This window comes from Salminus brasiliensis, chromosome 10, assembly GCF_030463535.1.
Source record: "Salminus brasiliensis chromosome 10, fSalBra1.hap2, whole genome shotgun sequence".
Classification (NCBI taxonomy): Eukaryota; Metazoa; Chordata; class Actinopteri; order Characiformes; family Bryconidae; genus Salminus; species Salminus brasiliensis.
The window spans coordinates 35,279,797-35,307,531 of NC_132887.1; the positions used below are offsets into that span (position 1 = coordinate 35,279,797).

General features: G+C 41.2%; 1 protein-coding gene and 1 non-coding gene across 3 annotated transcripts in view; both read right to left on the reverse strand.

The window, feature by feature from the left end:
- Positions 1-27,735, reverse strand: part of grid1a (glutamate receptor, ionotropic, delta 1a) — a 503,065-nt gene that overhangs the window by 366,621 nt on the left and 108,709 nt on the right. The gene's annotated exons all lie outside the window — the stretch shown is intronic.
- On the reverse strand, positions 17,642-17,805 carry LOC140564926 (U1 spliceosomal RNA). Its single transcript, XR_011980552.1, has one exon. It is a non-coding gene; the product is annotated as a U1 spliceosomal RNA (small nuclear RNA).

Sequence of the window (27,735 nt, forward strand, 5' to 3'; positions counted from 1 at the left end):
ACCGCTGAAATACAAATAGAGATGTGGAGATAATTGATTGAAGAGAGGCCAAATAAACAGCAGTGGTATGGCTCAGTGATTCATTCATTCATTCATTCATTCATTCATTAATTCAGTACAAACTATTGAAATGCAAAGGCAGGGAAGTGATGCATTGAAGAGAGACCAAAAAACAACAACAGTGGTATGGTTCATTAATTAATTCCTTCCTTCCATCATTCATTCATTCAGTCCAAACTGTTAAAATCAGCATACAGATGTGGAAAAGATGGATTGAAGAGAACGCAAAAACGCTAATAGTATATTCATTCATTCATCCATCCAGTCTATCAGTCAGTCAGTCAGTCAGTCAATCAGTCAATCCGAGATTCACATACAGCTGAGAAAATGAGAAGAGAAAAGGTAGGCAGACTTGCACATATCAGTAGCTTCAGACCTCTCAGGTCAAGTAAGGTATATGAAGCTCTTTTATGTCTTATACAAGGCTTGAGCTACAAAAGCAAAAAGCGCATCCGAAAGGGTTTTTAATAGAATTAGTCTGATTTGCTGAGGGTGGGCTGTATTTTTAGCTGAGGCATAAGCTTACACACATGCACATAATTGCATACACACACACACACTCATGGGTTGAAGGCATCATTTTCAGAACCATCATTTTCTGTGGGATGGAGAAGAAAAAAGACAGAATGCTGCCAAACCCTTCTATTTTTTTTTGTGCTTACACTTATTCCGCATGGACACTGTTCAGAAATGCAGTGTTCTTTCACCTACAGGCATTCATGCTCTTTTCTTTTCCCTTTTTTTCATTTTTACTTGCTGTTACCTCTTTTCTCACTTCACCACTCCCTTTGATTGCTCTTTCATCTTTCTACCTCTGTACATTCTTTTCATTCGTGCCCCCTCTATCCTTTTAGTTCCACCTTTTCTTCTCCTCACTCTCTCGCTCTCTCTCTCCCTTTCTCTCTCCCCCTCGTGCTCTCTCTCTCTGTACATGCACCCTTACAAAGTGTAAAAAAAAAGCCTGCTCAGGATGTTTCTTTGACAAGTACCTTTTTGCTTACAGGATCTGTCTAATCACCCTTTTCTTTCTGGATTTGCCGGCAGCATGGGCACACTGTTTAGCCATTGCTACATGCTAACTTCAGTGTGACAGTGCAGATTATCAGTTCATTCATAAACAGAGGGTCATCAGTTAGTGGTTTTGGGTCATTTTAGCTATTGTGTTATTGTCTGAATAGCAACAACCCAGCCAAAGGGTTAACGTTGATTAATACAGAAGCTGAGATTTTCTTCAGGCTTAGCTTCTTATGATTTACAGTATAAACATTTTACAGTAAATTCCTTTTGCAATCCCGCGGTTAAATTGTTTATACCCAACAGTTGGATAAACACCCACAGCCCAGCATACTGGGTCAAACTGTTAACCTAACACTGCACGCTTAAAAGAACCCATGCTGGGTTCTTCCATATTGGACCCAGTGCTGGTTGCCAATGTGAAACCAACTTGGGTTATTTTTAACCCAGCAAGTTTTACAGTGCAGGGCCAGATCCACCAACGAGCAAGTTTTCCTCTAGCATGTTTTTTTTTCCCCCAGTGATAACATTATTTAGCAGAATGGGTTCAACATTGAATACTGCCCAACCATCAATACCAACTGAAATGTGTAACCCCATATAGGGCATATTTATGCATTAGGTTTTTTGAAGGTTCACCATATAGAACACAAATCCACTGCTTCACAGCCCAGTACTGGCTTATTTATTCCCTGACAACATTTAGCATTGGACATGATGACCCACACAGGGCCAGATTCATTAAACACATGACTTTAAGAGTAAACAGTGCCACAGTAACACCTTTTCTCTTACCTAAAGACCCTGGCATGGTCCACCAGTGATAACTCAACACTGTCCTGCAAAAAAATACCACCTGAACCAGCCAGATTGTAGATTCCCTGGTAATACACTGTCCTCAAACATGTTTGGTCATACATGTAAATAAAATGAATTATATATTTTAATGTGTACGATTTAGCATTGTGCCAGATAATACAGCAGCAATTGAGCAGAACTTAATTTAAATGTTAAAGATTTTACAAAGTGTATATAGCAGATGTGCCCAATGGCCAATTCAGTTTTGCTGCTCTGTCATGTTTCAAAAGAACATGTAAAGTGCTGGGGCTCTCTGTATATGTAAAAGCTTTGCCTTTTCCCTTGCTTTTCCATATTGCCAATGGTTTTGACAGTGGTATCATTAACATGGGTATATTTGATACCATGATGATGTTGTTTATTTACCAAATATTTCAATTTCTCTATTGTTTGTTGCTTGAAAATAGCCCTTTGGCTATTGTGTGTATATGTAACTACTGTAAGTGTGATCTGAATAAACAATTGGATGAGAATAAGAGTGTCCAAGAGTTTATGAGAGGGTATGAATGAGAGTGTGTGGGTGTGTTTTGTAGGTGCGTGTGGGTGAGATAGTGGAGGGGGCCTGGCCCATAGAGCATTTGCTTTGAGCTCTGAGTTGAGCCTCAGGTCTAATCTATTTGAAGACCACTGGACTAAACATTCTTGACAACTCTGCACTTCAAAGACCATAGACCCATAGCAGGCCCTCCTACCACAAGTACAGAATACATCGCAAAACAGAGCTTTTTTTTTTTAGAGATAGAGATATCGCCTCCGCAGAAGAGAGCATATGATACATGGAAGCTAGCTGGCCAACATATGTTAGCTCTCCCAGTCAAGCTAGTATCCAAGGGACCCCAAGAGCACCCTGGCTAGCAATCAGGCAAGACAGCATGTGAATATATACAGGAACATGCTGTATTTACTGCTGGTGCCTGATCCTGAGGTCAAGACAACCAAGCTGAACGCTCCTGCTTGCTGGTAGCGCGTTAGTGGGCTTTGTGTGCTGTGCAGATGCTGCGGTACGTACGATGGGCAAACAATCACCTGGGCCTCGTTCCATAAAAGCAGCAGGTGTGTGTGGAAGTGAAGGCTTTGACAGCGGGCGTTTGCTCAGCAGAGCAGATGGCATTGTTGAGTTGACCCTGTCTTTGCCCAGCAACAGCCAGGCAGTGCCAATGCTGCATGGCATGGCAGCCAGGTCACTAGTCGAGTGCAGATGTGTTAACATGATGCATGGAGCAGTTTGCTCAGTTTGGTCTTCTAATGCCCCGCTATGGGAAGCAACCTGCCTCCGCAACTCTTTTTAAATCTTATCTGTATATGTGTGTATGTTGTGTGCGTGTGTGTGTGTGTATAGGACTGGATGTAAGAGTGAGAGATTGAGAGAGAGGGAGTTAGAGAAGCCTGAAGGGCCAAATAATTGTAATGGTTTGAAATGAATAAGGCCATTAGTGTTAATGTCTTTAGGGGTATTGCATACCATTTGTCACATCCTTTATGCAGTGAAGCAACGCTGAGCCTTTGAGAGAAAACCACTGCGAGCGCGCCATAATCCTGCGTACATAAACTTCAGCTGCAGCGCTTTCATACGTCATCTTGACAAGGTGATGCAGCAGGCTATATTAGTCTGTACTACTTATCACTGTGAAATAATCAATAAGAGCTTGATCGAATGCATATTAGGAGGAGTCACTCTTTAACAAGGCTGCAACAGAAGCAATATTGACAATCTTTTTGAGGGGAGGGGAAAATCTGATAACCTGTCTCATGCAAACATTTGAGAATCCTTGGCCAAATAACACACTGTATTTTTTTCCTGAGAAATACAAGATGGTTGCCCTCAGTGCTCAGCTACACTGTAAAGCTTTCCTCATTAAAGCCCTATTCGGACGGGATTAGTTTCACCTAGGTTGGTGAGTGATGTAATTTTACTATAGGATGTCTGTATATTTTATGACCGTTAAGAAATCTTGACATAAATGAATGAGATGGGAGTGGCTACTTGATTTACGCACTGCCGTCATCTTCAAAAAATGTGATGATAACCAATCGCATAACCCACTTATAGTATTGATGAAATTTTACAGTGACAATTAGCAGATACATGCTCATAACAGGTATGTAGGCTATAGGTTACGCTATGTAATGATTTCCCTAAAGCTGGCAGAGGTGTTGTGCCTCTGAGGAGTCCCTTGGCTCATCTTTTGGATTTGACAGAGGTTTGCCACAGACATTAAATGACCTAAGGTATTTCTGCCATGCACAATGAAATTAAATGCCTGAGAAAAACCTTAAAAAACTCATTTTCCACAGGATATGATGGAATGGAATTTCTGTGACATGGCATGTGTTGTTTGTGTAATGATGAACTATCTGTGGCATAAGGCATGATTTGGCAAACTATATTTGACATAAGGCATAATTTGGACTTCATCCTCAGTGAACTTTATGCCCAAAATCCATGCAAGGGCTAAGCTTGGAATATCACTCTGTACATCTACCATCAGCACAGAGAACCAACAGACATTTTGCAAAGTGCGGGCCATGCTTGCTTGGCTGCTGCAAGAAAGGGGAACTCATAAAAATTTGAACTGGGGTTCTGAGGGGCTTTGAGCTGATGGGACCCAAAACCAGACCTCCCCACTTGCAAAGCAGAGGTTAAGCATAATGTGGAGGGGCGGTTTTATAGTGCACAGTAATGGAGAGGAGGAGTCTGGACGTAGTCCTTCACATAAACTTATATTTATTACATAACTCCATTACGAATGAGGTGTGTGTGACAACATACCCTATACATTGCATGACCTCAGGATTTCTCTTTGAGCTGCAAGGTCAGCTTCAGAGATGATTCTCTTAGCTTCAATTCAGCACTATCAGAAGACTGGGAAAACAGCATGTAATAATATATAATAATACAGTGGGACACTTTTTCTATTTACGTTGTTATTTTAATGCTGATGCTATTTCATGGTCAGCTTTATAAGTCCAGGTTGTATTGTTATTAAACGGGCGCTAATTAGTCCTTGTCAGCTTATCCATTGATGTTCACCCCATTAAAATCCTCACGTATGAGAGATTATCCTTATTTAAGAGCAGCATGTTATTGTTACTTGTTCATGACAGTGTTTTTTTTTTATGGGCTGTGATGTAAAGTTTAATATCTAATCTATTGGTCATGCCTAATTATTTAAATACACATTTGTGGGAGGTCATTGCATAATGACTGTGTATGCATGCATGTAATTAAGAAAACAGGGCTTCTGTGAATGAGCTTTCAATGAAGGCTTCAGATACTACCATTAAACGATCATGTGTCACTGGATCTTCTGTTAAAGTAGATGTTAGTGTTCCAATTACAGGTTGTAGTGATCCACAAGTAAATTGGTGCCAACAACATATGCTCATCAAGCTCCAACGGTTCAATTAAAAGAAGTTTAAAAAATAAACTTTGACTAACTTTAAATAAAAACATCAATCCAAAACTTTAATGGATTTTCCATGTCAAGGTAACAAACTCTTTTTATGTAAGGACACTCAGTGTCCTTGAGAGACTACTTTCACACAATTCTGCAACTGTAACTAATGCTCAGCCAGTACACTAAACCAGAGTTCTTATAGTTCTAAACTTTAAACCTCGAGGGGTTTGAAACTCATGGGGTTGGAAGAGTACGAGAGTGCTAATCAGTTTCCTCGGGTGCTGTTAAATATTCTAATTGACTTCTTCAGGTGCCCATAATTAACCCGATTAGACGGACACAGTCAGTAACTCAGTCACTGGGCTACTCAAAAACTGTGGAAAAAACTGTGGAAATAACACAGCAGAATGACCCAACGGGCACAACCCAGCATTTGGGAAGAAAAGACAACCCAGCACTTTTCAGAGTGCAATAGCCACTTCAACAGTAAACATGTTGACAGTAACAGAGTGTGTGCTCCTTTACTTGTTGCACAGGAGAAGCAAGAAAGGACTGAGCAGAAGGTGAAGTGGCTGCTGAATTGCTGTCAGAGGACGGACAGACAGTGATTTTAGTGTTTCTTGTCCATTATTTGTGGGGTCATATGGGATGTGACCATGACAGCACTAGCGCTATTGCAGCAACACTCAATGTAGCTTGCATTTACAATTAAATAAGGTCAGTAACGTGTATACCAATTATGGAGAGGTCATATCTAAAACAAGAGAGGTCACAGAGCCCACAGTGCCAAAAACAAAGGTCAGAACAAAACTTGTGTATTTATTATTTAATAAGTCATGTTCTTTGACCTTAAACAGCAATGCTCTTCACACAACCTGAGCATCAGGAATGCCACGAGAGCCTGCCCTCGTAACTGCTGACCCAAATAGAGGCACTGGGCCGTCCGCCATGCCTCGTGCTCATGTCTCTGTGGCTTCTCTCAGCACCGCCTCCTTCCCTGACTTTGGCTGGAGGAGACGGCGGGTGTTGACTCTGCAGTTCGCTCCATATGTCCGACGACAGACTGCTCACTGTCAGGCGGCGAACGCAGCCCCCTGCAAAAGCCCTTAGCTGTGACCGAGCAGCGAACTTCAGCTAGAGACGCAAGAATGCCTGAGTCATGCTGGCATTTTAGCGCATGGAGCACCACGGCTCAGTCCTCCTGACGGATGACGACAAGGAAATAAAGTGGCGAAAAATCACATTTACGCATTTTGCTCTGTATTCCAAATGCAGTCAACCAGCCAAGAGATATTTGGTGTCTGAGGTTTCTGTATGCTTGCCTTGGAGCTACAAGCCATTAACATTAGGAAAACTGTACGTCCAAGTCATTAACACACTTGTCATTAACTTGCTTAGTTTCTGACACTGTTGAACTGCAAGATTTGAAAATAGTTGAGGAACAGTGGGGTGTTTTAAGTTGGATGAGGAATGGAGGCTGCCTCTTTAGATGAGCTAATAAACCAACAGACCTTAGAGTTACGGTGTTGGATGTTGATGAGGAAGTGTTCTCTGTAACTTGACTGTTTTCTGATTTCATTAGAAGGAGTTCTAAATATTGAGTATTCAGTAAAGAGTTAAACTAGTCTGAGGCTGAAAGATGTCAGTAGGATGCCACTTCTGACAGCCCAAATCTTAGGGGCAGTGGTGGCTCAGTGGTAAGAGCTCCATGCTATTGATGACAGGGCTGTGGGTTTGATACCTGGGCTCGGCAAACTGCCACTGTTTGGCCCTTGGCAAGGCCCTTCACCCTCTCTGCTTCCTGGGCACTGGAGTTGGCTGCCCACCGCTCTGTGTGTGTGCTCACTACCCATAGTTCACTAGTGTGTGTGTGTGATCACTACCACAAATGGGTCAAATGCAGGAGGACACATTTCACTGTACATAGCATCTTTGCCTTTAGAACATTTTTGTAAAACAAATTTGCTAAAAACAGGTTATTAATCAGGTGTTCAGGACCACAGAACCAGTAAGCCATGTAATACCACATTTCCCCATAAATTTAACAATACTGTTCCCAAATTGTTGACACCCAATTTAACCACTAATTATCACAAGTAGACTGACCAGGCCAGCAGAGCTAACGCCAGATGATTAAAGCTTAATGAGGTCACTTAATGTGACAGCATTTCTATTTGTGAGAAAGTGAATCAAGACTCATTATCCATTAATTTATCAATTAATCTTCTTATCTGCTTTATCCTGGTCAGCGTCAAGTCAAGTCAAGTCAAGTCAAGTGGGTTTATTGTCATTTCAACTACATACAGAGTACACAGTGAAACGAAACAACGTTCCTCCAGGACCATGGTGCAACATAGACAGTGCATACAAGACACAAGTGCAACACAAACAAACAAGTGCGGACAAGGGTGTTTATTCCCAAGTGTACCCAGAAACACTGAGAGCAAGGCAAGAATGCACCCTGGACAGGCTGCCAGTACATTGCAGGATACCACTCACATCTAGGGGCAATTTTAACAAGGCTCAATTTTCTCCCAGAATCATTTCAAGTTCCCATTGACTAGTAAACACTCTCCCATGATACATTGCCACCAGTGCTGGGAGTGTGAAATCTAGCATGTGCTTCCACTGCGTCAATTGAAACCACCCACAGCCACTTTCTGAACTGTCATTGGACAGCCGGGGCAGCCGTGGCATGTGGGTGAGAGAAACGTGCCTTGTGACTGGAGATCAAATTCCTGTGCAACACAAATAATGATATGGTGGTACTTCCTTACTCCTGCATGTGCTTGGAGATGGGGAAGCGGAAGCACCATCCCACCTACCCAAAGATAAACAAGACCACTTCTGCTCTCTTGTGATTAATGGCTGTGGCATCACCAGTGACTGAACCTACAATCTCTCATTGATTAAGCCAACGCTTAGACGCCTGCGCAGCTCAGGACTCAGCCAGACCCTACGCAAGCTTGATGAATAACCACCAGTGACTTTTAGCTACTCATATACTATGAGCCAAAGTGGATTATTTGATAGTTTAGCGTTCCCAATCTGTATTTATTAGTGCACATTACAAGAATCCTTACACAAAGACTTATTTTTCTTAGATTTCTTCCAGGTCTCCAGAGACCGTATGACTACTTCAGCAGCAACGCGATGCATTACTTCATGACAGCTTTCAAAAAAATGCATGTAAAGCTCCAGCACATCACAGGCGCACCCATCACTCCATTCATTCCCTTTGATGATGCACTGATGCCCCAGAGCAGATTGCATTTGCACCATGAGAAACTGAAGTGGGAGCAAGAGAAGGAACCTGCCAGACGTGTTGACGTGACTTCATGTAATCGTACAGTATACTCTCCAAAAAACAAGCGGTAGGGGGGCGGGCAGAGAGAGGGGAAAAAACAAACTCAAAGAGATGATAAAGGGCCTCCTACTCCGGCTTGGTGGCCGAGGCGAGACTTCATGAATAATCATCGCTGCTCTGGGCCACTCTTTTGTCTCTCTGTATGAACTGAAGGCATTTTTCTCCAATAAAAATGGCTTCCCCTCCACCAATATCTTTCTCAGCTTTTTTCACCCAGAAGAGCTGCACCATCCTCCCTTTTATTTCTCTCCTGGCAAAACAACTTTCTCTTTTTCTTTTGGCTTCTCGCTCCTGAGGCAATCACTCTATCTTTTGATCAATACCCCTCACATTCACTAGTTATTTGCTAACACCCCCCCCCCCCCCCAATCCCAATTTGGACAGGGGGAGCCTGCTTGGCTTTTCTCTTCTCCGCACACAAGAGGGAATGCAGTGATCAATAGCAGCATGCCATTTCAGACCGGAAGCCAATTCGGGCCTTTTTCTCTCCTGACTCTCATTATAAATATGTAGACAGGCCTGCTAGAGCATCAAGCTGTAGTTTAGCGTGCTACTGTGGAGAGATTTGGGCAGAGTGTGTGTGGTGGGTTTTTTCCTTTGTACATTTTCTGGTTGAGCGTTGCTCAAACTTTGGGAAAATGTGAGAACAGAGGGAAATAGTAATAATTTACTATACAGTAAGATCTTTTTCAGATCTTAATACATTAGTGCTAAAAGGTGAGAGAAAATATGGCCCTAACATCTATCTAACATTACTTTCATGTGGTTTCATCTTAGCAAATAGTTATCTTACACCTTTTGTTACACTTCGTCTGCCGGCTTGAAGCGGTCACTCTCTTCTTTTGTATGTGGTAATTCAAATAACCCACAAAAGGTGACAACAATCAAGTGGTCATAACAATGGCCTTTGTTGTGTGATGACCATCAACCCCCCTCAACTTCATCCCCCTCCTACTCCTCCTTAAACTCCCCTTCTTCACCCTCACCTTCACCCCCCACATACCCCTCCTTAAATTCCTCTTCTTCATCATCCTTTCCCCTCCCACAATTCCTAATGTATATAAGGTCCTCTCGAAATATCCCTAATCAGACTGGATCGGATCAGACTAGCCTGGGTCAGACTAGCCTGGAATGGACTGGATATGGTATGACTAGACTAGACTGACCGTGATCAACTAAGCTGTGCCCGTGTATGATTTTTGGTCGGCACGTGAATAACTCCAATGCTAAAGATCCAGTCTCCTGACTCCTGAATCTGCCTCCTGTTTGCCGGATTTCTAACAAAGGTCACTGAAAGTGTACAGTGTAATACAGTGGCAAGAAAAAGTATGAGAACCCTGGAATTTTATGGTGTTCTGTTATAAGAAGTCAAGCGTATTGACAAATATAATGTGAAATATAGGAGGGGTATGTGGGGGGTGAATAATAATGTGAAAAATAATAATAACAAAAAACATGTATATGATCTTGCAGGCCTTTATCGAACAAAGTCATTCAACATTGTGGTAGTGGAAAAAGTGAACCATTGGAATTAATAGCTTAATAGTTTTTGGAACTGCCTTAGCTCGGTCATGTTCCTTGGACGTCTTGTGTGTACGGCTCTCTTCAAGTCAATCCATAGCATTTCTATATGGCTGAGATCTGGACTCTGAATTGTCCACACTTCTACAGAGTTTCATCTGATTCTCACATTATCCTGTAGAATATTTGATATACATGGGAATTCATCTTCACCTCAATGATTGTAAGCTGGCCAGGCCCTGATGCAGCAAAGCAGGCCCAAATCATGATGTTCCTTCCACCATACTTTACGGTTGGGATGATATTTTCATGGTAATGTGCGGCGCCTTTTTACGCCAGATATTGAGCTGTATGTTTTTTCCAAATAGTGCAATCTTTGTTTCAGCTGACCACAAAGCATTTTGCCAGTACTGCTGTCTACTGAGTGTCAATGCGCTCTTTCGCAAACCTCAGACGTGCAACAATTTTGTTTTAGTAAGCAGCAGGTTCCTTTGTGGTGTCCTGCCATAGACACCCTGTTTGCTTAAGGTTTTGTAGACCCACGAACACAGATTTTAGCCTGTATGATGCCTTCAAATCTTTGGCTGTCACTCGGGGTTGTTTCTTTACCTCATTGATTGTCTTCCTTTTGCTTTTGGGGTCATTTTGACTGGGAACCCACCTCTTGTCAGAGTAGTCACAGTCCCAAATTGTCTCCATTTGTAGATTGTTTGCACCGCTGTAGATGGGTGAATATCTAAAGTCTTTGAAATCACTTTGTAACCCTTTCCAGCTTTATATAAATCATCAATTATCTGACCATAGATCCTCTAAAAGCTTTTTGCATGGCTCATATACACGTCTCCTTCTTCTGCAGAGCAAACTCCAAAAGTAGTTCTGGTCAACACCTCCAAACTTATTTTCTTAAGAAGACTCCATGCCAACAACTCAAGGGTTCCCATACTTTATCCACTAGCACTATGAGGTTTCTTTTCTATGGTTGTTCTCAATGAAGACATGAATAAGCAGAATTTTTTGGTGTTATTCTTTTAGGCACATTATATTTGTCAATACTTTTGACTTAGATGAGAATCATCACAAATTAATGCAGGAAACCATAAAATTCCAAATAGTTAACATACTTTTTTTTTTTCACTGTCTATATAACAGAAAGCTGAGGCTGCAGTAGCCACACGCTTACCAACACTGGAAAAATGTAGGCCAATCAGATGAATCTTGATTTCTGCTAAGGCTTACAGATGGGTCTGAATTTGGCATCTTGAATCCATGGACCCAGCCTGCTTTTTGTCAACAGTCCAAGCTGGGGGGAGGTGGTGTGATGGTATAGGAAACATTTTCCTGCCATACTTTTGGTCTATTAATCATTGCTTGAATGCCACAGATTATATGAGTATTGTTGCTGACAAGTCACAATTTACTTTAATTTTCTCATGGCTTCGTCCGGCATGGTAATGCACCAAAGCAATACGTTGTCTCAGTGCTTAAATGAACATGACAATTAGAGTGTTCTTCAGTGGACTTCCCAATCACTGGCTCTGAATCCAATAAAGCAGCATGAAAGTGATCCTGAGCAGGATCTACAGGAATTGCACAATGCAATCATGGCAGTATGGACCAAAATCTTAAAAACATCCTATAAAAACAACTTAAGGCTGCTTTGAGAGCAGACATAGACAATATCACTCATTATTAGTAAAGTCTGCCTAATAAGGTGCTTGGTGAGTGTACATATGAGCCATTGTATTACATATATGTACAATGTAAGTTAAAAAAAGAGTTATTGGACCATTTCTATTGGTCTTTATCATTACATTGGTACACTGGTAAAGTGGAAACCAGCAAACATACAAGGTATCTTACATAGATACCTATGGGAGATTGAGATGGGAGGTTATTTTTCTTATTATTAATATTGATAATAATAACAATAATAAACATGGTGTCTTGCATTTTTACATAATTTGTAAGTCCTAGTTGGCCTTTACACTGCATGAAACATTCAGGATGAATGATGAATATGCAGAACATATGTAATGCTGGCGTGCAAGTGTGTGTGTGTGTTTTTTTTATCAGGGGTCCAGTGGATCAGTTCAGGAAAAATGAGAGAAAAACAGGTAAACAGGAGCTTCTCAAAGGCAACATGCACATACAATGTAATCCAGATTTGCAGGATATGGACAAAATTCTCTATATACTGATTCACTGCTACATATATAGAAGTATAACTAGAATTATTTATATAATATAATTGGAAATGCTATATATTTGAAATATTGTGAACAAACAATATATCATGTGGCCTTTACAGACCCACCCACTCACACACACACAAAGAAATATGCCATGACAGCTTCAGTTATGTTACAGCTGGAAGATAAATACACCCAGTGCCGCTAGTTTTGGCTCTGGGAACTGTCTGGACAGAGAACAACCACCCAGCTTTTCACCTGTTTTCCTTTGTTTTTTTAATTGCTGCCTATTTGTCAGCCTGACATTTATGTCTGTGCGCTTGGCAACACCCCATCAGCATGTTACTGATGTTTCATCTAATTACCAAAGGTAATTCATTGGCTGATCAAAGCAAGGCTTTGATTGCTGGTTGTCATGTGTGGAGAAGTGTCTGCTAGTGTTTATTGCCTGCCGTGTTTTGATAGGCTAGACTAATTCCTGGCTTTATTGATTACTGGAGAGCTGTCACTCATTAGGGTATTCATCTATCATGGATAGGATCAATTCTCACTTGTCGAAATTGAACTCCAGCACACCTGTAAAGGAGTAATGTGCCCAATATGGAAAACTGGATACCATTCAGGTTACGAGCGGAAAAGCATCACAGTCTTTGGTTTTGCATTGAGTCATTCTTATTTTGTGCATCTCTGACATTTCTAAACTCTGGATGGTGATTGGATCTCACAGACGAGTCTCTTGTTCGTTTTTAGGTCACTGACTAACATTAGAGGGTACAGCTGCTCCTTTATAATGCTCTGAACTCTAGAATTCTGCTAATGTTCCCCATTCGCATGCAAGCTAAACAAATGTTAATATATCCAATTCTGGGGGTCCCTTTACCGCTTGAAGCCCCACACAGTGCCAGTCCCTATGCCAGTGGTTCCATTTGTGTTCTTTATTTGATTCCTTTGCCTGTTTGGGTCAGGCTATAGCATATATGGACATCTTAAATGGACAGGGGGGGCTCTTTCTAAAGGTAACTTTGTATTTAGGTGCACCCACATATGCAGTTGAACACAGACGTTCAGTTGCTAATACACAGCTTGTAAAATCTCCATAGAAAAGCACTGTCAAAAAATTAGGACACTCTGGAGCAGCTGCACATGAGAAGGTCACCATGCCCACTGACAGCATTGGGCTGTGGAGCAGTGGAGCTGTATTATCTAGAGTGATGGAAACCCCATTTCATGATAAGAGCACCTTACCAACTGTGAAGCATGGGGTTGTGTTGCTGCCAGTGACATTGGTAATACTGAACAAGTGAAGGGAAGAGTGGATGCCACAAATTATACTGGATCCAAATGTTAGATCTGCTGTTAAAGGGCTAAGAGATAAGAAGTGGGTGCCTTCTACAACAGGATACTGATCCAAAACATACCTCAAAATCCACTGGATGGCCCTCACAGTCCCCTGACCAAAACAGAACTAGAGCCAATTGCAGAAATCGAAAGGATATTAGTATTTGCCAGAGATATTTTGTGTAAAAAATGTCAGATGTTGACTAGCTACAGACCCTTTGTTTACTACTCATTAAAAAAAAGACCCAAGAAAGCTTGTTCACCTTTAGTGGTTAGATGCAAATGCTCATAGCGTATGTGGTGAATTAAGGAGGTTTTCAGTGATGCGGGTCACTTGAAAGTAATTACAGCTTTCCGTGCTCGCAGCAGAGTGGCGCACAGCATCCTTTCTTCTGTTGACGAACTGTATGCGGCTGCCGTCTCTGAAGCAGCGACAGAGGAAAGCGCTGAGGCATGGACAGATATTTTTCTATGTGCTGCCATGCTTTTTAATAATTCTAATACAGAACAGAGATGTGTGGTCAGAATGGCAGATGTACACAATCATCTCGAGGCTACAGTTAATGGCAGTGATTCACTGAAATACCAGCCCAGTCGTCTCAGCTGGCTTTCAAAAGCAAATGACTTTAAATAATAGATATGATACATTCCTGACAGAGACGGAGAAGGAGAGTGTTTTTGGTTCACAGACAGTCCTGTATGGCAACAGAACAACAACTGTCATGAAATATGTTCTCTCGACTTATTTCACGTGTTGCAGATTATTAATGCTCCAGTGACTGTCGACACTGTGTGCTGAGACGCATTCCTCCAGTAAGCATTATTTTTAAAAATTACCTCTACTACACTACACCAGTATTATAGATTACTATAGTTTGCTACAGGATAGTTTACTACAGGACACTACACCAGTATTATAGATTACTATAGTTTGCTACAGGATAGTTTACTACAGGACACTACACCAGTATTATAGATTACTATAGTTTGCTACAGGATAGTTTACTACAGGACACTACACCAGTATTATAGATTACTATAGTTTACTACAGGATAGTTTACTACAGGACACTACACCAGTATTATAGATTACTATAGTTTACTACAGGACACTACACCAGTATTATAGATTACTATAGTTTACTACAGGATAGTTTACTACAGGACACTACACCAGTATTATAGATTACTATAGTTTAGTACAGGACACTACACCAGTATTATAGATTACTATAGTTTGCTACAGGATAGTTTACTACAGGACACTACACCAGTATTATAGATTACTATAGTTTACTACAGGATAGTTTACAACAGGACACTACACCAGTATTATAGATTACTATAGTTTGCTACACGATAGTTTACAACAGGACACTACATTAGTATTGTAGATGACTATAGTTTGCTACACGATAGTTTACAACAGGACGCTACACCAGTATTATTGATTTCTATAGTTTACTATCCTGTTTACTACAGGATAGTTTACTACAGGACACTACACCAGTATTATAGATTTCTATAGTTTACTACAGGATAGTTTACTACAGGACATTACACCATTATTATAGATTACTATCGTTTGCTACAGGACACTACACCAGTATCATAGATTACTATAGTTTACTACAGGATAGTTTACTACAGGACACTACACCAGTATTATAGATTACTATAGTTTACTACAGGATAGTTTACTACAGGACACTACACCAGTATTATAGATTACTATAGTTTACTACAGGATAGTTTACAACAGGACACTACACCAGTATTATAGATTACTATAGTTTACTACAGGATAGTTTACAACAGGACACTACACCAGTATTATAGATTACTATCTTATCTACTTCTGTGGCAAAATAGCAGGGTTGAAAATAGGGTTGTTAAACCATGTGAGCATTTTTCACCCCAATCAAAGTCACATACTTACTATTTATACATCAAGTAAAAACCTAAAATACTCAATAAATGCTTTCTTTGGCACCTTTAAGCAACCTTTAACCCCTGAGATCCCAAAGATGAACTAAGCAATTGGTTTTGATCAATAAAGCATGACTACATGTAGATCCTGAGGACCAAGCTTAAGTGTTCCACTTTACCAGTGTTGAGTACATATCATTTGTCCCTACTGTGTATATCCATAACTAAACGCTGGGATGCTTTTTGTGTATTGTGAAAAGCCCTTGACGTGTTGTGCATCAACGATGATAACTATCGTGTAATTCTAAAGCCATTTTTCTTCACTAAAAGCCAACTTGGGTAAATGACTGGCATAGAATTCATCAAGTTGAAAGGGCATTTTTTCACACTGTCAACCTCCCTCTGTGACAGGAAGTCCCTGCCAATGTGAGTCAAACTAGCAAACAAGCAAACCATTCAGCAGCCAAAAGCCCCGGCCATTGCGGCCCTAAAGGAGAGGAGTGTCTTTCTTAGCTTTAGCTTAACTTCCTGAGCATGTGTGTGCGCGTGATAACCAGGCGGAACATCCACAAGGTGATCAAGAAAGGACGGGTGAAGTTGAACTGGGGGGGGGAGAGAAAGGCAAGAAAAGAATTGGGTGTGTGAATGGGGGAGGTCAGACACTGCAGACTTGCTTCTCACTGATGTGTTCAGCATATCAAAGGAAAGCCATAAATCCGCAGTTATTATGCATAGAGGCGCAGGAAGAGGACAGGACCTCGTGCCTTGAGCACTTCCCTGCTTAATATGGGCCTGGGGTATAACGCTGTCATTGTGTGTGCAGAACAAACCTGGGCTTATCCACAAATACACACGTGCACACATAGGGGTGGGCAATATGACAGTATTTTACCGTATCTCTGTTAGGTGATGTGTGTTTTTGTGTTTTTCTGGGTATTTCTCAGGTACCCTGAGTGCTTCTGAAACACTGAATGAATAATAAAAGACCAATTATAGAGAGCCTGTAAACAGCAACCACCAGTGTACTGTATAGCATTAACATACACCAAGAAAGTGACAAATCCGCTGCTTGTTGCTATGCAAACACTACCTGCACTAGCAGCCAATTAGATGTCAGATCTTTTATCACCAAAAGTGCTGGGCTTTAAGCTAGACACTTAACCTCCTATGCGCCAGTAAAGATGTTGCAAGGCTGACCCTGCACTCTGACAATGGCTTTGGGCCAGCCCTAGCCTAAAGGTTAGAGAAGTGGGCTTGAAGTAGAAGATTGCTGGTTCAATCCCCTGGACCAACAGGAAGTGGGGACAGGGTGGATGAAGGAAGTGTGCTTTCTCCTTTTTAGCAAACTCATGTTGTTCTAAAAGGGGTTCTCAAAGGGGTCCTATATAGCACTGAAAAAAGGCTATTTGTTTCGCAACAGTAGTGGAACCCCTTTTGGAACATTTTATCTGAAGAAGTGGTTCTTTGCCTAGTGTTTGCACGCTCAAAAAAAAAGAAGAACCATCGCTACCATAGAAGAACCCATTTTGAGTGTGAAGACCTGCACATAATATAGATATTCTATAACAACTAAATTATTTAAGTAGGTTCTTTGAGCAATGTCAGAGAACCCAGGTTCTCAAATCTGGACATTGAATCCAGTTTGAATCCAGTTTGAATCCAGTTTGGATTTTAGGTCCAGATTTGGAGACAATATAAGATGCATCAAAGGTAAAATGTAAAGGTGCACGTATTTGTCACTGTACAGTGTACACTGTACAGCGAAATGTGTCTTCCGCATTTAACCCATCTGTGGTAGTGAACACACACACACACACACAAGTGAACTAGGGGCAGTGAGTACACACACACCCAGAACGGTGGGCAGCCAAGTCCAGCGCCCGGGGAGCAGAGAGGGTAAAGGGCCTTGCTCAAGGGCCCAACAGTGGCAGCTTGCCGAACCCGGGAATCGAACCCACAACCCTGTTCAATTGAGAGCGTGAACGCAGTCCCCCACTACCAGAAATTATGCAGTCGAGATTCCCACATTTGGGGAATTCGCAGGGGTCAGCACAATCAGAGTGCAATGGCTGAGCCTCACCCTGGGTGAACCACCTATTTGATCATGGTATCTCCCCTGCCAGGTAAGTATCAGCTATTAAAGAGTTATTTAGTGAAGGTAATGGTTTTTATAGAGGAATGACAACTCAAAGAGCCATTCAAGTGATAGAAAACATAGTGTGGTTCTTCAAAGATGGCCAAAAAGGGTTCCACTGTTGTTAGGAATACAATAAACCATTTCTGCTTCCATTAAGAACCACATTTCAAAAACAGATACGTGACACATAGTGTAAAGGCTCTATATCAGTTGGGAATGCTCCACTAATGTTTCTGTGGAATTGTGTTTGTTCCAAACTTTAGAAGAACGCAATACTGTGATACATACTGAGGCTCTATTTTTGCAACGATGCCCAGTTCTTTTGTGAAGGTGGCCATATTTCTCCCTTTATTAACTATCCAAGGTAGAAGCTCTCCAGTGAATTCCAAATGGCATGCCTAAGCTTTTTGCACGCACGCACGCGCACACGTGCACACACACACACACACACACACACACACACACACACACACACACAGTAATTATTTCAGATTTGTTTTTAAGAAAAGCCTTAGCCTGGGTGATGACAGGGAAAGAGACAGATAGTAAGATAGCATGAGTGTGAATGTGGTGTGAAATAATCTGAGGTGTGTGTGTGTGTGTGTGTCTTTGTGTTGGTCTTGTTTTCAAGCAAAACTTGTTTTGACACAGAGTGCGTAGGTATTTAATGTGGAGTGCCTAGGTAGAGATCTAAGGGGCTTTTATCACCAGTCATGCGTGCTACTGTACGAGCGTATCCCAAAGCGTATGTGTGACATGCAAGTGTGTGTGTGTTTCAGCACTAGAGGTGCACGACTTGAGAGAAAAAAAAATCTACTATTGCAATACTATTGCTACACATTGTGATTCGGGTATGCCTGTGCATTACTATATAATGAGTCAGTACTCACAAGGTTGTGGGTTCGATACCCAGTTCTGCTAAGCTGCCAGTGCTAGAGCAACAGTAGTGCTGTAGCATGGCTGATCCTGCACTCTGACACCATGGCCTAAAGGTTAGAGAAGTGAGCTTGGAAGCGAAAGGTTGCTGGTTCACTCCCCTGTGCTTTCTCCTCCCTGAGCATTCACGGCTTACTCCTAACTCAAGACCAACTGTTCACTGCCATAGATGGGTTTAACATTAAGGCTAAACCCCGGGTACCTGACCTGCCACTTCCCCGGGTACCCGACCAACCCCTCCCAAATGGTGTGTCCTGTTTCGCCATAGCTGAAATCTACCAACCAATCCAGATGGATAACTCTCATCTTTAGTAATATTAGTAATTATTGACTGAACCAAAACTGTGACAGTGTGTTTTTAGCCTGTTCTCTGCCAGACCCAGTAGGGGGCGCTAATCATTTCAGGATGACAGATACTAGAAGTACAGGTACTTCTGCCTGTTTCTCACACTCTCTTTATGTGTGAGTGTGTGTGTGTGCCCGTGTCTGTGTGCGTCACTGTGAGCTCTCTGTGGGGACATGGTGTTGGATGTCCCATTAAAAGGTCAGCACTATTTCCACAGTGATTAGTGGGAGGTGGTAGGCTTGACTATTAATCATCCGGCAGCTGCGTTTCTCTGAAACAAAAAAGCCGCACCGCTCTGATTCGTTTCAGCCTCGCTGACAGTACACACACACACACACACACACACACACACAAACACACTCCATACGGCCGCTCTCTACCCAACCCCTTCTCAAACGGCTTTCATCCACACTCAAAAGCCTGTTAGCAGCAACTGGATTGACTGGGATAAGACCGTTCGCTGAGAAAATGAAAACGTTTAGAGTGAATCACACGCTTGCCGTGCTTACAAAGGCCTAAGGGGCGGACCTATCTGGAGGTCAAGGAGTGCACAACGTCTAAGACTTCACTCGGTGGAGGCTCGTGCATACAGCTCACAGTAATGAAGCACACAGGGAGCTGGCGGAAGGGTCCTATCAATGATCTTAGGACCCCTTTTGAGTTCTTCTGAAGGAAAACTCCAGCAGTTTTCAGCCTGATCTCTTGGTTACCCAGGAGAGTCGTTTAGAAACAGTTTTGAAGAACTTCAAAGAACTGAAAACAATTTCTTTCGAAGGTCACCTGTAACAGAAGTCATATGTGGGAATATGGGAGCAAATGTTTGAAATATGACAATAGCCTTTATTTGGATTTTATTTGGACCAGAAGTGGGCATGACCTGAACCTGGTTCAGTTGTGCTTCAATAAAAGAGCTTGTATTTTCCTCTAGGACATGTCATCCTCTGTCAACGCTATCAAAAGTGGGATTTGGAGGAGTTGGTGGACTTTCCTGTCACTTTCACTAAGGTATCCATAGTCTGCCAAAGCTCCACCCTCCCTCCTTGAAAACTACACTGTAAAAGATCCTTGAGAACCTTTTGGAGGTTCTTCAATTTGAAACTGTGGAGGAACCTCATAAGGGGCTCTAAGGAACCTTCACAAAAAGGTTTAAGATGAAAAAAGTTCATTGAAGGTTCCTCAGAGTACCTTAAGAGGTTCCTCCACAGGTTTAACCCCCAAGGATCTTATCATTGTTAAAACAGTGTAGTCCAACCATGTACAATGTCTCATTGTTTATCCACACCCAAATACTGTCAGGAGAAACTGCTTTGACTTACCTAACACAGCTTGCTGAGATAAAGGACACAGTTAAAAAAATCATTTTTCATTTTTCATATGGTTTTATGGTATCCTTACACAACCAGTTCCAAATACTTATTTTTTTCCTAAGGTGGTGTCCATGGTATCCATGCCCAGTTAAACTCCACCCACATCACTATGCTGGTGTGCATACTTTAAGTTGCACCCATTGCTGACACAGCTTGTCCAGTCCCTGTAGAGAAGTATTTCCATGCCCAGTGCCCTAAGGCGTGGGCCAAAGGGGTATACGCCCCCCAGCTGTAGAGCAGTGGAACTGTGTTCTCTGGAATGGTGGTCCTCCATCCAATACTTTTGGGTGAGTTTGAGTGTAGTCACAGTAGTGCTCCAGTGCTTCATTGGAGTGTAAAGCAGGATAAATCCTTTTTTCAATACCCCTCATTTTAGGAGAAACATTGAGTGAGCAAGTGTCCCAATACTGTTGTCCACAGAGTGCATTAACACAAAATTCTCCACCGCGAAAACTAGTCCCACCTCCCAAACCATGAGTCATTTTTTGGACAGAATTCAGCAATCAGCCAGGGGAATCCATCATAAGTGCTGGTTAATTGGAAAGTGCTGTATTATTGAAACTAAGAGTGAATGAGTTGAACAAACAAATGAAATGAATGAGTATGTATGTGTCTCCCACTCACAGCATGGCCAGGATGGAAAGGCAGTTTCACACTGTTCCACATATTTGATCTGTACTGTACAGCGTTGCTCTGACTGGGAGATAACACGGGCCGGTGAGAGAGAAAGAGAGGGAGTGAGGAATAGAGGGAGCGAGCAGCAGCCAAGAAACAATGGCTTCCAACACAACTTCCCCGGAGAGCTTCACACTTCCGTAGCCTCCACTATCTCCTTATAGCATCTCCGCTAATTCCTTTAATGTGTGTGTGAGTGTACATTTGTGAGCACAGTTTGGCACCAGCAGTAAGTCAAGGCTGATTACATGTTTGCGGCTAATTTGTGTCTACCCACTGAGGGGTGTGTGTGCGTGTGTGTGCATATGCATTTCCGCACCATTTAGCATGTGTTTAGAGTAATTGTATGCTAATCGCTAATGTGTGTGGTGCCTGTGCATGTTTTATCTAAAGCACTGCTCCGCAGACATGAACCCTGGAAAAACAAACAGTCTGGAGATTCATGAGGTGGCTATGCTACCAGTTAGGGCTCATTTGGACTCTTGGCCTTGATTATTTCAAATGATGTAACCATCACTGCCCACATACTGCTATGCAGCCTTTTTGTTGGCACAGATGTTATGCAATACATTCACTAGAGGGCAGTATCCGTAAGCTTCCCCGGGACAAAATTAATGCAAAGTACGGACAGAAGACTCTCTCATCTGTATGGCTATCCGTATCCATATCTGTACTTACATAAATATTCTCTGTGGTTCACACATTTAGTCAAAATACATGTTTTAGGGGGCTCCACTGTAGCACACGTGTTGACCCTGTCATAAGGAGGTCGCCGTTCAATCCCAATGATGCCACAGCCATCCAGGGCTGGGAGTTCCAGAGAGATAATTAGCCTTATTCTCTGTGAGTAAGTAGGATGGCCTGCTCCCTCACCCCATCAGTCAGTGCAATGCTAGTCAGTGCAGACATCTGTTAGTTTATGTAACAGAACTGGAAGTATCCGTAAGCTTTCTGAAAATACGGACAACATTGATGCACAGTATGGACAGAAGGCATCGCCCCTAATCCATATGGATATCCGTATGGATGTCCGTATCCATATATACACTTGCATATATATTCTCTGTGGTGCACACATTCAGTCAAAATACATTACAAGTTGGTGTTCTTCTCCAAACATGTTCAGCTGTCCAATAACATTGTGCTAGCAGCAATTTGAAAATATATTAATTAGCTGGCTTCATGTGCTTTGAAGAAAGCACATGCTAGCCTTCATCTGGGATGATGGGATTTACTTTTTAAATTCCAAACTACCTGTCGTACTGGAACCCCTGCTAGAATAACCAAAATAACCAAAATAATTAATATATATTATTAAGTAGCCTGTATACATTATTCAGTATCCTGTATATGTGCTGTCAGAATCTTGTATAAATGAAGCAGTGTCTTCAATAAATGATTCAGAATCCAATGATTCGGTAACAATAAATACTTAGTTGCTACTATAAATGATTCAGTATATGCTATAAATGATTCAGTATATACTATGCATGATTCAGGATACAGTATAAATGATTCAGTATCTACTATACATGATTCAGGATACAGTATAAATGATTCAGTATCTACTATACATGATTCAGGATACAGTATAAATGATTCAGTATCTACTATAAATGATGCAATACCTACAATAAATGATTCAGTATCTAGAATATATGCTTTAGTATCTACAATAAATTGAGTATTGAGTATCTACTATAAATGAATCCAGTATTAATGATTTAGTATCTTTAATAAATGATGCAGTACCTACAATAAATTACTTAGTATCTACTACAAATGATTCTGTATCTACTACAAATGACTCAGTGTCTAATATGAATGATGCAATATCTACAATAAATAAAGCAGTGTATACAATATATGCTTGTGAGTATATACTAGAAATGATTCAGTATCTTCTAAAATGATTCAGTCTATGAATGACGAATCTTATATGAATGATACAATATCTATAACAAATAAAGTAAGTATCTGCAAAAAATGATTCAGTACCTACTATACATGATTTTGTAAAAGATTGATGGTGACTAAAGTATGGGCCCACACTGAAAATCAACCTTCTATGGTTTGTTCTTATTTTAAGCTGACTTTAATGTCGCCACATTTGACACGGCAATGGCAGAAGAATGGCCCTATTGCCCACGTCCATCATTGGTAATTAGCACTTCTTCTTGGAGTTCAGCGAGAGTGCGCCGGCTATGGAGAGTGGAGGGATGGTAATGAGTAAGACAAATCCCATTCCGAGACAGTTGTTGGAAGACATAATGGGACAGTTGCTCGGGGCTGACCTGGGCGAGGAGAAGCACACAGCTGGATGGGGTTTGATGCTTGCTAATGCTGTCTGATTGCACAGCAAAACACTCTCGGGGGGGATGGGGGGGGGGGGGGTGCACAGGCAGCCTGCCTTGTAGCGTGTCTTGTTCATTTGCTCATGCCAATAGTAATCCACTCCCTTCATTCTGCCACTGTGTGTGAGGATATGTGTGTGTGTGTGTGTGTGTGTGTGTGTGTGTGTGTGCGCGAGAGATGGAGAAAAGACTGAAGGTACACCTTAGATGTCTCTCCTCACCCTGGAGGCAAGTCTTTCGTGCACAAACACAGACACACACACACACACACACACTTTCTCTCTTCAAACTTCAAAGAGGGCTGTTAGTGTGTTGTCTCTACATCAATTAATAGTGTTACCCTGCATTACCTCTGCTCATTAGCTCTGGTGTGTGTGTGTGTGTGTGTGTGTGTGTGTGTGTGTGTGTGTGTGTGTGTGTGTGTGTGTGTGTGTGTGTCCATATGTAAGCATGTTTGTTTTCATGCTTTTTTAGGACAAAAAATATCACAACTATGCAGAAAATGTCGAGAGCAACACAATGGATCTGACTCTAACTTTATAGATGCTACACCTTTCATCGGTTTAATTAACCCTCACTGACCTGGACGTATCATGTTATTTTTTACTGCAAGGCAGTGCATCAGAGAGTTTGCAAGTGCTTTAGATGAGCCGAGTCAGTGCAGACTCAGATCTCCAGCGTTATTGTACTTCCTGAACACAAATGTGTGTTGATAAAAGCTAGAATTCTATGCAAATGAGAGAAGCAACAATAGAACAGTACTATTTAAATGAATAATCTGAGCAGTGGGCTTGCTGATGAACCTATAAACATCACTTGATGTCTCTACTGGGACCATTTTCCTCCATACCATTCCTCCCCGTCATTGCCCACGACAAGCATTTCAGTGCGGCTCCAAAATGCCAACTTTACAGGAGATACTGGAGAAAAGGTTTCAATGGAGGGCAGTTTAAAAAGATTTAATTCCAAGTTTGGAAGTTCAGTTTGGAGCATTTCCAGTGGTCCATTCATAAAATTAAATTGTGACACAATGTACAGAACAACTGCCAGATTTATATGATGTTGAATAAATAAATAAATGGAGATAAAAATGGAGATAAAAGGTTGAGTGGCAGTAATTTGTTGTTTTTCAGCACCCTTCTTAAAGTTGTGGTCACACAAAACCATTGATTTTCATAGACATTCTGCCCTTTTCCCATTTGATTTAAACTAATGAAATGACAGTGGATTAGATGAGGATAGTGTGTCGGTGTTGGACAGTTGTAAGGTGTGTGTGTGTGCGGAAACACTGCTGTATATGTGAGTGTTTATATGTATATAACTAAGTGTTGGGAGGACCACCTAACCCTCACGCCCCTTACATAACCCTGCTTTCAGTCCAACTCTGTAAAGAACAAATGTTGCATGCACTTCGACATATTATATACACTACCAGTCAAAAGTTTTAGAACACCCTCCATTTTTTCGGTAGTCCACTGCCAGTGTTGCATGACCCATGCAAGCCTGCTTTGCTTGTTTTGCCGTCTTAGCATTGGCTTTCTTACTGCCACCCCACCCATCAAACCTGCAGCTCCAAGTCTTCTCTTTACAACTCAAACTGTCACACAAGGTGTTGACTCTCAGAAACATGTCTTCTGATATGTCTTAAGATATTGATGATGTATTGATGAGATATTGATGAGACTTCCTGTACAAGTGTAGTTTCCCTGTATGAGTTTTTTGCTGTAGGAAACTGCACTCACAACATTCCATCTTCATTTGGATTTTTTCAGAGCAACACTTTTATATATGCCTTCCTTTATTAAGTGTCTTCTTCAAGACCTAGAAATACTGCGGTGCAGAGTGCCATAACACAGTTCCTACACGGATTTTATGTAGATAACTGGGTTGCAAATGACAAATTATTTACATTAGCTGTCAAAGCCTAATTTACTTTGTAGTATTTGAGGCCACAGGACTTTGTACCATTGCATGTTATTCAATGGATTCAAATGTCAATAAAAGCAATGGAAGATTGTGTGTGTGTGTGTGTGTGTGTCATATATATATATATATATATATATATATATATATATATATATATATATATATATATATATATATATGGAAGAAAAACAATGGAAGATTGTGTGTGTGTGTGTGTGTGTGTGTGTGTCATATATATATATATATATATATATATATATATATATATATATATATATATATATATGGAAGAAAAACAATGGAAGATTGTTTGTGTGTGTATATATATATATATATATATATATAGACAGAAAGAGAGAGAGAGAGAGAGACAGATGACAATCACCGCCTACAATCACCTGAATTTGCAAGTGTAAACTAGGCATTACTGAGTAAACACTATGAATTGATCCATGACTACTATGAAATATTCAGTAACCATTTTGAATTATTCCCTCACTATGAGGATGGTGTGTCTGTGGAAACACTGCTATATACACACACTAAATTGAACAGACAGATAGAACTTATGCACAAGTTCAACTAGCTATCCAAAAAAGCTCTTTGCTGAACGCCTACGACTACATTCCCTCCAAGCAGGGCTGTCTACATTCACCTGATTTCGCTCCGCCCCCGCAAAGAAAATAGTCCAATGTGATAGTCTTTTTTCTTTAAGGTTAGGGTCTTTTAAAAGTTGACTGGATAGTTTTTATTTGGCCAAGTTATCATTAAATGTTCAATTAAATGACAGTGTGAACCAGTGAGGCTAAGGGACTGTTTACACTAGGCATTATCATGCGTCCCCATTGTGACCAGGTGAGATTCGATATAATTTTCTCATGTAAAAAGCACACCTACATAAACAGGAAGGTTTCCTATCTAAATTGTCCTGCTCCAGAAGATTGGACAACATGGTGGAACAATAGTGGTTCTCGCATTTTCTTTAATGTCTCAGAAAATGCAAGGGACATACTGCTCGCATCTACCAGGAAAACAAGCACTATAGCAAGGGTGTGCATGCAAACAAACACACACAGCATGAGGTGATAGAGTGAGCTAGAGGGTAGATAGAAAGAGAGAGAGAGAGGCCAAGATTCATTGTAATTATTACAAACATATCTCCACTTGTCGCAGAAAACGCATTCCATTTACACCTGTATTGAATGTGGACGAGATCTGACCCTGACCTCCTCCCAATGTTTAAGTGATCTGATCGCAATCCGATCACAGCATGCCTTGGAGGTTTACACTTAAATGGCTTCTGAGTTTTAAGTGTAGTCAGAATTTTATCCCAATACTGTCATAAAGCGATGTCTCAGGCTTTAGGTAGCATGCCTGTAACAATTTCATGAAATAACTTTCTGTGATGATGCTTATTTTTAAGCCTCAGTCGAACCAGAAATATGGAGGCTTCCTCATGTGGCCCACAAAGAGTGTCAGGACATATGTACACTTCTGTGCTTTGAGCTCAAGGACAACAGCATGCGAATGTGTGAACACCAGAAGGTGCACTAACCATCCACAGAGCAAGAGGGTGCAGGCAAGTTCACGTGTGTGTGTGTGTGTTTGGCATGGCCCCTTTTGGACCCTCTGTTCCTCTGAGAGAAGGCCTGCAGTGGTCTGAGTGCCCTCTGCCACGGACACATGACCGCTCCCCGTGGCGCCAGTCTTCATGCCAACCTTCTTGTCCACACGCTCAGTGGGATGCCCACTGGGGCATGGGTGAAATGGCACTCATGGCAGCTGCCTGGCCTCCCTGAGGGAGGCTAAACATTTTCACTGGACAGAAGAGGTGTAGAGGTCAGCTGGGCTATTTAAATTACTTCCAGCAAGCGCAACTCTAGGCCAGTGGTCCGCAATTGTGCACACACATGCAGCATATGCTCATCTGGACAACAATTGTTCATAAAATAAGGTTTTTATTAGTAATTATTTTTATTATATATATTTGTTTTATATTTATTAAATGTTGAGGATAATTAGACAATTTGCCATGATAAGGTAACACACTTTAACCCTTTGTGAAGCCTGTGATTTATTCAGTATCTACTATCAATTATACAGTAACCACTATAGCTTTGTCCATAACTACTATTAATTATTCATTGTCCTCTATGATTTATTCCAAAAATACTATTAATTATTTCATAACTATTATACATTATTCAGTATCACTATAAATTGTTTCATAATTACTGTAGATTGTTTTGTAAGATCTATAAATTATTCTATAATCACTATGAATTATTCAATATCTACTATAAATTATACCATATCCACT